Genomic DNA, 12,044 nt, shown 5'->3' with positions numbered 1-12,044 from the left:
TAAGTAACTTGGTTTTAGAGGGAAACTTTTCTTTCTTAGCATCAAGAAGTTTTCCCCAACCTTTCAATGGGTCAATACCACTGGAAGATGTCTAGCACCATAGGACACTTTTCTGTCTCCCATATAGTGGATCTATGAGTCAAGGCTGAAGTAGCCTTGGCAAAATCTACAATGTTTGCTTCCTTCTTTGTTTCATCTTAGCACAGAGTGTCCTTTAGAGATATTATCACTTCTCTTGTGAGGTCATGGAAGCAATGGATTTTCACACCCTGAATCTTCCTCTGCTTTATTTGTTCTAGTAGTCCTATGACTTGGCTTCATAAACCTTCAACAAGTTTGAAATCTTCCCTGTCCCTACTCTGCTCCCCTGAAAATACAGAGAAATGGGTTAGAGGACTTCCTCATCAAGTTAAAAAATAAAACAAAACAGTGGCCAGTTCAGAAACTGGGTAAATGTAGTCTAATGCATCAATGGTCGAATTGCTCACATTGTTGCCTGTGGAATTCAAGCATTCCAGGCCTTACTGTAGAAAATAGAAAAGCTTGCCTGACCTGTGGTGGTGCAGTGGATAAAGCGTCGACCTGGAATGCTGAGGTCGCCAGTTCAAAACCCTGGGATTACCTGGTCAAGGCACATATGGGAGTTGATGCTTCCTGCTCTGCCCCCCCAAAAAAAAATCCGGGAAAGAAAATAGAAAAGCCCTATCTTTATGATAGAAACAGTATTCAAGGGCAGCAGGCCCAAGAGTAAAATAACAGAGAAGGATGGAACATAGGGACCTCGGGTGTAGGAATCTTAGAAGACGCCATAAATAAGAGTAACTCTGGGTATGTGTGTGGTTAAACCTAAGCTTTCTGAAGTCAAGACTGTACCTTTCCTACTGTCCCTCATAGCAACAGGCCCTTGAATAGAGTAAGCACCTGATAATAGGCATACTGCTAAATAGTACAGTGGTTGAGGGGTGATGATTTGGAATCCAACAATTCAGAATCCAAGCTCTTTTATCTTAGTTGTTCAATTTTAAGAAAGTTGCTTGGCTTGTCTGAGCCTGAGGCTTCTCACCAGTAAAGCAGAGTAATAATAATAATACCAGCCCCCACTCTCCCACAGGAAGAGCACCTGTGAGGATTAGAGGAGCTGGTGCTGTGAAGCCCTGGGCAATGTGCCTGGCACACGGGCAGGGTTCCCGAAAGAGTAGTCTTGTTTCCTTGTGCACGTGTGCAGATCTGTGTGGTTGCATGAGGGTCTTTCAGTCAAAGCCCAGCTTAACTATAAAAATAAAGTCAGTCTCATTTCAGAAAATGAAAATGTGCAGGCATGGGGTTGAACAGATCCTCTCCCAATATACCCTTTGCCACTTCCTTCCATAGATATAAAGGCTTTGCTCAAATTTCTAGGGACCAACATGCTCTTGCACCCTGCCTAGAATGGGAGAACCTCTGCATTTAAATAAATTTTCAGCTGAAACTGATGTGAGACAGCAGTGGCTGACTCTCCCTTCCAGCTGGGGCCCTGGGTGCACACTACAGTTGGTATGGTTCGTCTCCTGCTCTGGACAACGTGATTGACCGAGTCTTGGGAGCTACCAACACAAGAGAGACTTGGAGGCTGTGTATTCAATCATCATTGAGAGCCTATTAAGAGAACAAGGTACCATGAAGCCACCCAAAAAGTGGAGAGTCTAGAAATAGTCATTACAGAGGAAAATCCTTCTGCTTGGCTGACTGGGGCCAGTTCTATGGCTTTAAAGTGATTGGCACAGACACGGAGTGAGAGGTTGCATTCATTATATGTTTAACAAAACCAGTTTTAGTCAGGAAATTCAATTGTTATCCCCTTGGGGAAGGGTGAAGATATAAAAACGGTTGTAATTCTTGGAGAATCTAACTGCTCCGTAGCTGGAGAGAGAGAGACAAAGAGAGAGAGAGAGAGAGGAGAGAGAGAGAGAGAGAGAGAGATGAAAGGGAGCTCTGTTATCCTACAAAGTCCTAGGGTAATTACCCAGCCTGAATTTCTCTTGGAGCTTTGCAAAGGTGCCAGATGTGTCCAGGCCCTCTGTGCACCACCCCACAGAGCCCGCATCCAGAGTCCCCTCCTCCCTGGTGGCTGCTCCTCATGTCTGAGAACACATCAAAGGAGGTTTGATATTCATAACTGCCGTGAGTCATTTTCACATGGAGCTGCGGGGAGCTGCCTGAACCACCGCGTGTTGCATTCAGCCCTTTTGCAAGAGCAGCTGAGCTGAACCAATCCTCTATTATGGGCCAGAGCAGATGCCTCCTGGGAGACCTGGATTTGCCCCCAGACCCTTGTGCAGAACAAAACGTATGTTTTTTATGGAGAAATAGTAATTAAAACATCCTCTGGTCATGGCTATGCCTCTCCACTGCCCTCAGGGACAGCTCTGTGTGGTCCTTCCGTAAGAGTGTGGCCACCTCCAGGCCCTGCTGTTAATGTCAATAATATCTGAAAGCTCCCTGTTTCCCTGGTTCTGAGGACAAAGGACGTCAACAAGACTCCAACCACGACCACATTTTATCACAACTGGAGGAGGAAATACTGCTCACTCCTGTTGAGTTTGGCTATTGTTGGAAAATCACCATGTGTGACACTTTCTGAGGGCTGGCAGGAGCTTGTGAAATCAAAGCCACAAGATCATGGAGCTTGAAGGGGTCTTAGTCATCATTCAATTCTAATACCTCAAATTACAGATGAGAAAATGAGGCACAAAGAGGTTAAGGACGTGTCTAAGATCGTACAGACAAGAAGGATCTCCAGCTCAGAGTCACTTTCTAAGAGAGGCAGGAAAATAATGGCAGGGAAATCTTGTTATTATTTGGCCTGGAGGCTGCTTCAGAAAGTCGAAGCTCTAGGAAAAGGATGGGCCAGAAGGCCTGAAGCTGTATCTCAGTTTTGCACCTCAGTTTTTCTGTGTGAAAAATGGCTGCATTATTTACCCTCATTTCCTAATTGCTGAGGGTCTTTGTGAGTGACTTTGAGAAGTCCTGGGAGCTTTGGGCCTTGGGTGGAAGAGAGAACTATCACTTACTGGTCCCTGGGAAGGGGGGACTTGTTTGGGTTGACTAATCTGTTCTCAGTTCCTCAGTCATCACTGAGGCCTGAAGAAGCCCTTGGGCTTGGGTAGGTGAGAGAATATGAAGGAGTGGTCAGACTGAGTGGCTGGGGGTAGGGGAAAGTGTGGAGAGTGGGAAAAGGGGTGGAATATAATAAAATATGCCAACACTGCTTGTTCTCAGCCCTGCTAACTGTCAGAAGAAACTGCCCTCTAAGTGAAAATATTTCCTGCAGTCAGCAGGACTGGACCCCCTACCCTCGTCTGAGGCAGCGTGGAGAAAGTGCTCCCCTATCTCTGTATATTTGAATGCATTTTCATTCCACTACCTGTCTTCAATGCTGCCAGAAAAGCAAGCATGGCTTGCTCCTTAAATGTCCAGAGCTCCCCTTCCTATTTGAGATTTGTGGTGAAAGGTCAGATGCCAGAGCTGTCTGGTGGCAGTTGGGTTCTGAATAAATGAGCCCTCAGGGTTGGCCAGGGAGACCAGAGAGCAGCCCACGCTGTGCCGGGACAGTCTGGGCGTAGAGGCCGCACAAGTCCCTTGGCCAAGTGGCCCCCATTGAGCTGGGCTGTTTGTGTTTCCTGGCAATCTGCCTGGCATCTTGGCATGGTGATGCTGCCGGAGCCTAGAGGCCCACATCCGTACATCAGTCTTCTCAAATGCTTTCTCCTGTTATTACCTTGTCAACAGCAGTATCCAAAACACAAAGGACAACTCTGCATGATGATGCAGTGAATGACTGGGCTGGAGCCTCCTGTTTAATAACCAGAGAAATATTGCTGTGCGGCATCTCTCCATATGCTGTGGCATCTGTGTCTGGCATGTAAGGGACTCATTTTCTTCACATATCTCATTAAAGATGTAAAGCAAAATGGAGGGACCTGCAAATCTAACGCTCCCTGAGCTGTCTCACTTTTCTTACCCTCTGCTGCCATCTAGTGGCTTCTTGCCTCTTCTGCATTGTCAGTTTCATAATGGCCTGAAGTCTTGGCCCCTGTGTAACAGGAACACGACAGTTCATAAAGCACAATCACGGATCTCCTTAAATGTCTTGTTGTAACCAAGGGTTGATACCCATCTACTGACATCCACCTAGACCACCCTGGGACTTTCTTCTGGAGACTGAGAGGGCCTTTTGCCCTCTGGAGAGATATTCTCTGCTGTCTCGCAAAACAGTCCACATTTCAGAGTTTAAATGCAAACTATAAAACGTGTCCTGGCACACTGGACACGTCTCACCAAAAACTGAGGTGAATCATGTGATGTGGAGGCAGACAGAATCCCACACTTTCTGCTTAAATTTCTCTGACTGTCTTGAGGAATCTGCAGGCTGGGATGGGGTAGGGCACAGACCTTCCCCATCCACACCGGGGGAATTCCATGGGCCTTTTTAGCTGCCTGCCCACTTATATTCATACAAAGTCCTTGCAAATGGAATTTTCCTCCAGTCTGGGTCTCACTGTCTCAACTAAAAACTCATGTTTTCAATTCTAATCTTGTTTGGCATTCTCTCCATTGCCTGTGATGGCCTCAGAGTGTTTTCAGCCCAACAGCTTGGGGCTTGGGGAAATATGCTGAGGTGTGGAGAGCTGGGAACCACTCCCCAGGATAGAAGATACACTGCAACATGAACCAACTTACTGCAACTCCCGAGAGCAGCACACGAGGAGCAGACAGGGCAGGCGGCAGCTGCAGGGTTTTAGCACGGCTGCAGGTGCCTGTGTATCACCGTGGGCTTCCAATGTGAGAGGAAGAACTATATCTCTGGGTTGGGGACTGAAACACAAACAGTGATGTTGTTTTTGATCATTAAACCAAATGGTTAATGTCCCTTAATTTCATGAATTGATTCATTCTTCCATTTGTACTCATCTCTAAGACATGTAGTAGACACAAAATACAGGGCACAACATAGTGTCAACTTCTGTGGATCTTGTTCTCTAGAGAAGAAAGAAGCATGACAGACAAGGCAGTACTGATCAATTCTCCAAATGAGAAAAACTTCAAACGTAAGAAGTGGGGATTTTGAGAAGAGAGGGATCACTAATGGTTATGACATGACAGCTGGGGAACGTGTCATGGAAGTAAATGATTCAAACCTTCCAAGGAATTGTGGTTGCTGGTGAAATGCTGGAGTGGCTCCTGGGTCCCCACCGCCCAAGGACTGCTCCAGCTGTCGGTTACTCTCCCAGGGTCAGAAGGCAAAAGGGAATCTTCCAGGGCTTTGTTTATTGATCTGTAATAGTTTTCTTTTCTTTCTCAATATTAATGTCCATCCATTGGTTGACAATTTATTCATTCATTCAAGGAACACGTACTGTACTGTTCTAGTACCAGAGTTCTAGAGGTAAATTCACAAACATTTCCAAGTTTTCATATCAGCTTGACTCAGAACTAGAGCTTTATGGTACAGAGACAAGCTAAAAAATCACTGTCACTTTTGTCTCCATCTTTAGTCACTTCAACTGTTGGTTCTTTATTGCTTTTAATATCTATTTATATGGCTCTTTCATCTCTTTCTGCTCTTCCAAGAACACTTTAGACAGAAGTTCAGCTCCAAATCTTCTGTGCAGAAGCAAATTTAATGGTGGGTGCATTGGTTGTATGCCCTGGGCCCCTACTTCCGAAGGGCCCCTCAAAAACTCAACCTAATGACACCAAGTTTGGTTTCATATGTGCAATTTTAACATTAATAGTACATAATATTTATTATTTGTTTAAAAATATGGTTAACATGTATTTTTATTTTCTCTGTCTTTCTCTTTTTTTAAGGGGCTCAATATTTTCTTCTGTGCCCAGGGCCTCAGCTGACCTTAATCTGCCTCTGGTTCTGTGGCATTTTCTTACAGTCCCTTCATACTCTCCTCTCTGGGGTGACTGGGCCAGTTCCCTGGGCTTCCGGTTGGTGGGGATGCTCAGAAGGAACACTTTATTGGTCATGAAACAGAAAGTCTAAATATAAACCAAGAAAAGGCTCTTTGAGTTAGTCTTGGTTAAAAGTAAAATAGGCTTTAGTTTATAATGGTGTTTGATATGCTTTGTGAGAAAAATCCTATTATGTCATATATTTGAAAGTCTGTGTTGCTAAGATAAAGATATTTTATATCCAATGACCATGAGCTCAGTGAAGAGGGCTGGGAAGAGACCAGACAATTGAGGGAAAGGTGTCATGTAATTTGAATTTACATGGGTTGGCCTTTTCTTCTGTTTATAGACAAGTAACAAGAAGCTTCAACATCAACTTCCCAGGAATATAACTTTTAATAACAAAGCATTTGATCACAAAAAGCTCAAAAAGTATTGTATTGTTTATTTAATTTTCAAAATGTTTGTGTAGGAAATATAACTTGTTTAGTTGACTTAAAGATGAAATCACAATGCTTTTATTGCTTTAACTCGTCTTTCTCTTTTTGCCCCTCTTAGCAAACCAACAGAATACAGGGCTGTAGTAGAAATATCCGAGAGCCTAGTTTCTTTGCCAGTGCTGTTGTTTGGGTTTATATTCTGAAGACAGAGACTGCCGAGGAAGAGTAGGTACCAGGTAATGCATGCATCTCTGTAGGTGCTGCGACACGGACACAGCTACTCTCAGGCTTCAGCTGTGTCCTGGCAATGGGCTGAGTACCTTGGTATTATCCACATCGTTTGCACAAACAGCCTTCTAACCTCAACTCCTGGTCTTAGAACCAAAGTGGAGCTAATGATTAGAATCTCTGTACCTTGAGTCCCTCTCTCTTAATTTCTAAAAATGTCACAAACAATAAAAGTTCTGCTGAATTTCATGGGGTTGTGAGGATGTCGTGTCACCTGATGCTGATTTATGGGAACCATACCTGTGAACTTCCCACCTGCTCCCTCTATCCCCATCATGTCTTCTCTGGGATTAAACAAGTTTAACCCAAAATTGTGAGCCAGCAAGTGGGGAAGGGAATTTAATTGTCACTGAGCACCTACCATGTACCTTTAACTTTACTACCACACTGACTCATTTATCCATGGTAAGGGTCACATTGCCATTTACAAGCCAGGGGACCCTGGGAAGTTAAGTAATTTTCCCAGTGTTTTAGAGCTAATAGTGCCAGAGGCAGAAATTGAGTCTGGGTCTACAGTTTTGGCAATTTTGGTGGCAATATACAGCAAAGAGGAAGAGGCCAGTTCTCTTTTCTTCTCTACCTACCACTGTCTTGGATAAAGGGCTGAGGGAATGTTTGGAGCTGGGAGATTACTCAGCTGTGTTTCATGGCCCTAAAGCCTCATTCCTAATACCCTAGGTTCTCCACCAAGTGTCATCAGATTTGTTTCCAGTAGCAGCTGAGACCCAGGGTCTGGGGCTGCACCCTGCACAAGGCAGGATTCAGGGAGCAGCTCAGTCCCTATTACAATCATCAACAGCCAGCTGTCCCTGAGTGTCCTTAGGGTCAGAACCAGCCAGTCGCAGCAGTTCCTTATCTAAGTCTCTCGCCCAGGGCCCACCGAATCCCTGGGAGGAGGATGGTGAGAGAGCCATGGACCCAGACCCATTGCTGCTGGACCTGAGTGAAGAAAATCAACCACAGTGTCCTTCAGCTAGGCTCCTTCCTCTTCTCATTTTCCCAAGAGGGCAGGGTGTTCTCATGGAACAGTATTCACCAGTCTCTCATGGGCTCTTCTGGAGTGGTACTCACTATTGTAGGACTCTCCACAATCACAGGGACCAACAGATGTTAAGGAAAAGGGTGACAAAGTTGGCTGAGACCCCCATATTTCTCAGCCTCAGCTATCCCACAGGGGCTTAACGGGGGTGGGAAGGGGGCTTACCTGCTGATATAGGCTCTTTTGGTTTTGGAACAAGTCAGAAGAATTGACATTAATGTTTATGAGGCAAAAAATGAGCCATAGAACTCAAACTGTAGAGCAAGGTATCGTAAATTAAAGCTGGGGCAAAGGTGATAAAACTGAGTGTAGGTTATGCAGTGGACTTCTGGTTAGAAGACAAGTTTAAAACCTGCGCAAGGAGTGAAGACCACCTATGGAGCTATTCAAATGCTGTTTATTCACTTTACTTCTAGAAACTGGCTACCGCCACTCAGCTGAATTTGATTTTCCCTGTATAAAAATGTAAGGGGGTCACAGAAAGCTTTCCCTATAGGCTCTGAAGCCCTCTGGGTTCACCCTGATTGATAACAGAATTTAGTCACTTGGCCAGCACACCTGTCTTTCTTTGTGGGGTGGTAGTAGCAGTTCTGGTTTTGTTGTTATGGGATACAGGAGGTAGTGATTCTATGAGAGAGGGAGATATCTCTTTGGTAAGAAATTTCTTTTAATATCATGATATTGATGATTTAGCCCCTATTTGAATGTGGTTCTTCATGGGGCAGCATGCTTACTCATTCAACAGAAAGAAATCATGCTGTCTTGAAGCTTCAGTTTGAATGAACAAGATGGTTCTATGCAAGGTTGAGAGACATACAGACTAGTGCAAGAGCACTGAAAGATTATCCCTTCTGAATAACCATGCCGCTGACACTGTGAACAAGCACCTGTGGACAGGTGAGCAAGGAATTGAGCATGGGAGTGACAGGACATGCCTGTCCCAAATTCAGAGCTAAGAATAGCTCAGCAATAGGTCTGCTGTGGGTCCTTGGCTGGCACCAGCAGGCCACTATTTTTTTAGATGGGTATGAATGGAGGAAAGAGGTAGAGATGATTTCATAGAGAATTATTGAACAAAAACTTTACAATGACTTTTCCACATTCTAGTTTTATAGATGAAGAAATTGAGGCTTGCATTGCTTAGGTAGCTTGGCCAAGGTTGTGCACCTTGTAAAGAGTCTTATCATATTTTTATGCTCTCTGTCATGTATACCAATTATGCCAAATTACAAACGGAATCTGATCTGTGGGAATCCCTGCTAATGTCCTGCTTCTGACATAGATAGCAGGGAAGGTAGTCCTCCTTCTTGACAGAAATCTCAGAGGTTAAACATATCTTCAAACTAATTTCTATTAGTAGAATATCAAGGATCTGACATGCATTCATTCATCTAAAATGATCTTGAATCTGTTTATATTTTAGTAACACCTTTTACTGTCACTGTTTTAATAAATTAAACATACATTGTATAAAGTCAAGTCTTCATTTATTGGCATGTTGATATTAACCCAAACTTCTTAATCTGACATTCCATCAATACTGGGCATTAATAATTGATAAAGACTCTACAAGCTACTTCTCCAAGTAACAAATTTGCATTTTAATCCATACCTTCAATGGCTGAGCCCCAAAGCGCAACTAATGGATAATGACTTCAGCTCTCACGGCACATTAGTAGGAATATAATTTATTTTATTTGAGGAATTGTGTGTGTGTGTGTGTGTGTGTGTGTGTTTCAAATTCTACCACATAAGTGACTAACCTATAGATAAGGCCAGTCCCATACTCTGGTTTCTCTTCAGATCACATAAATCTTTCGCCTTTTACTAGATAAGGCCAGTCCTGAGCTAAAATGAGGAATTCTGGAAAATTTCAAGTGCAAATCATTCTCAATTTTTGATGTTAGTGAAAACATCAAACTGGAATAATTCTCCTGTCCCTCTGGTTATTTCCTGGACCTACAGAGGAGTGACTTCTCCCTCGTTTTGGGTAGTGGTGCTCACGCTCTGTTGCAGGCTCTGTCGAGGGCACTGCCATCAGAGCTCACAAGTGCAGAGCAGAATTGTTCCTTGGAGGAGAATTCCCTTTTATGTAAGAAGTTCTTACAGAACTAATCCTCAGAAACCTTTGCTTGGCTTTACCAAATTGGTCCCTGTTTTATATTTCAGAAGCAGCCGGAGGCCTCAGAGGGAAGACTGAAGGTACTAGGAGAAACAAAGGCCTGGAAGGTGCCCCTTTGAGTGCCAGCGTTTACTTCAGATCCACTCGCTAAGTGCTCTCAGCCCTCCATAAGGTCGCAGCTGATGAAGGGAGGTGAGAGCTCACATCATGTACTGAAACAGAATTGCCTCTGGGTGGATTCTAAATGAAATTGTGACTTATTCCCCTGAGAATGAAGTGGAAGAAATCATACATTCATGTGTGGGGAAGTCTTCCTTTTTGGGACACTCATCACAGCTAGGGAGAATGTAGTTGAGAAAAGGCAGTTTTAAGCAGGACTTGGTACATTGAGGAGGTAGACATTAGGAAGAGACCTCTGCTACTATTGTTTGCCTGGTCCTTTCCCTACCATCACTCCCCCATGCTCTTTGATGGTCTTGTATTTGGAGAATGAGTTGATTGGGGCTCTCAGGAAGCTGTGGGCATCTCTGGGCTGAGCCAGGGCAGGGTCTGTTAGAAGTCACTTATTTGGACTGTGCTCTCTGGAGCTCAGCTCTAAGAACAAATTCTCACAAGGTCTTATGTTAGTGCTTTTCAAACGCATTTCCAACTAAGATCCATTTTGACAAGGCACATACCCCATGAATCTCTACCTCTTCAGCTCTTTCTTGTGAGTATAAAATGAGCTCATTGGAAAGAAGAAAGAGAATGGTATTGCTTTGGCTGAAACACTGATGAACACTCACTTTGTGATGGTATAAATATTGAAGTTATAACAGACAACCCAGGGACCAACTAATTATTATTTCAAAGGTCCAAATTGCTTAAAATTTTACACTGTGGAAATATGCCCTCATTCGGTGCTGGCACTCCTGGGTTCCCTAAACCCAAAGTCTGTGGTGCCTCCAGGGGCCAACCAGCAGGGGGCTCCTCATAGACCCATATTTATTAGGGGTCGAAAACTTAGTTCATGCCTTATTTTATGGGTGGGAAGCTGAGACCAACAAGTGCCAAGATCTCTTAATTAGCTCGGCAACGTCATGATTAAAATGCAAGCTTCCCGCCTGCCAGTAGGGTCTTCTCACTCTCTCTCTCGCTGTGCAGGGAGATTTTGATTGCCAGGAAAGGTTTTTTTTTTTTTTTTTTTTACAGTTTTTAAGGTGTTTTTATCTTCATCTTCAAAAGAACATCTTTGTTGTCTTTTCTTGTCTTGTCTGCTTTTAGGGAGTATACACTATTTAGCTAGAAGTAGATTGTTTTTCCCAGTGGATGTTTGTTTATAGAAACATTTGCAAATTATTCCATTTTGCTCTGACATTATTGGTAAAGCAATTATTTTTTATTGGTCATTTTTTAAGGGGGCAAGAACCCAAGACAAATGTTAATGATTCTATGTCCTACTCATCTTTGAACTTCCCTCATTCCAGTCCTCATGACCTGGCAGAACACTTGATATAAATAGGCACTCAGAGTGATTGAAGTCCACTGAGTTTTTTGAGGACAGTGGCCAAATATGATTCTCTGGTCATTCAGATTGCTCCCTCTGTCCTCCAGTGTTAGGCATCCTCTTCTGCTTGGTCCTTTGTTTAGAAACAAAACATTATTTCACTTTTGAATAAAACTGGTTCACCAAGCAGAGTGTGTTTGTAGCTTGAATTATTGAACAAAAAGAACATAGAGCTTTACTTGCAGTTTAGAACAGTTAAGTTCAGAAAAAAAAAGACCCAGAAATAAAAGCAGTTTTAATTTACATAATAGGCAGGAACTCCTTATTCTGGGGCTGCCATATATGAATGTGTGCTCTTCTGAGATTTTGATAAATGTGTTTATATTAGACAACCCGCTTTAAGGAAAACTAGGAATATTTTAAGTGCATATAATATGGCATTTAAAAGGTAATTTTATTAGGTGACCTTTTTCATTATATAGGCTCAATGGAAGTAAAATTGTAATACATATAATCATAAAGAAGAAGGACACCATCCATGATCCAGTTACCTAGAAACAATAACTGTATCATTTTGTTATATTGTTTTTTAGCCTTCAGTCATAAGTATATTTTTTACATGTTGAGGCCATATTATATACTAAATTTTGTTTTCCATTTATGTTAGAACAAGATTTCTTTTCCCTATAGAATTTAAAATTCTTCAAAATTTAATTTTTGATAGTG

The 12,044-nt window shown here is 43.0% G+C and overlaps 1 long non-coding RNA gene and 1 gene segment (V, D, J or C); one reads left to right on the top strand and one right to left on the bottom strand.

Moving 5' to 3' along the window:
- Positions 1 to 12,044, bottom strand: part of LOC136407917 (T-cell receptor alpha chain constant-like) — a 499,087-nt gene that overhangs the window by 180,236 nt on the left and 306,807 nt on the right.
- LOC136407919 (uncharacterized) overlaps positions 1 to 12,044 on the top strand; it is a 158,925-nt gene that overhangs the window by 9,110 nt on the left and 137,771 nt on the right. For both annotated transcript variants that reach the window (XR_010752028.1, XR_010752029.1), the window contains exon 2: positions 9,880 to 10,024. This is a non-coding gene — a long non-coding RNA (uncharacterized lncRNA). The remainder of the gene's footprint in view (positions 1 to 9,879; positions 10,025 to 12,044) is intronic.

Source organism: Saccopteryx leptura, chromosome 6 (assembly GCF_036850995.1).
Source record: "Saccopteryx leptura isolate mSacLep1 chromosome 6, mSacLep1_pri_phased_curated, whole genome shotgun sequence".
NCBI classification, from domain to species: Eukaryota; Metazoa; Chordata; class Mammalia; order Chiroptera; family Emballonuridae; genus Saccopteryx; species Saccopteryx leptura.
This window is presented reverse-complemented; position numbering and strand designations above follow the sequence as displayed.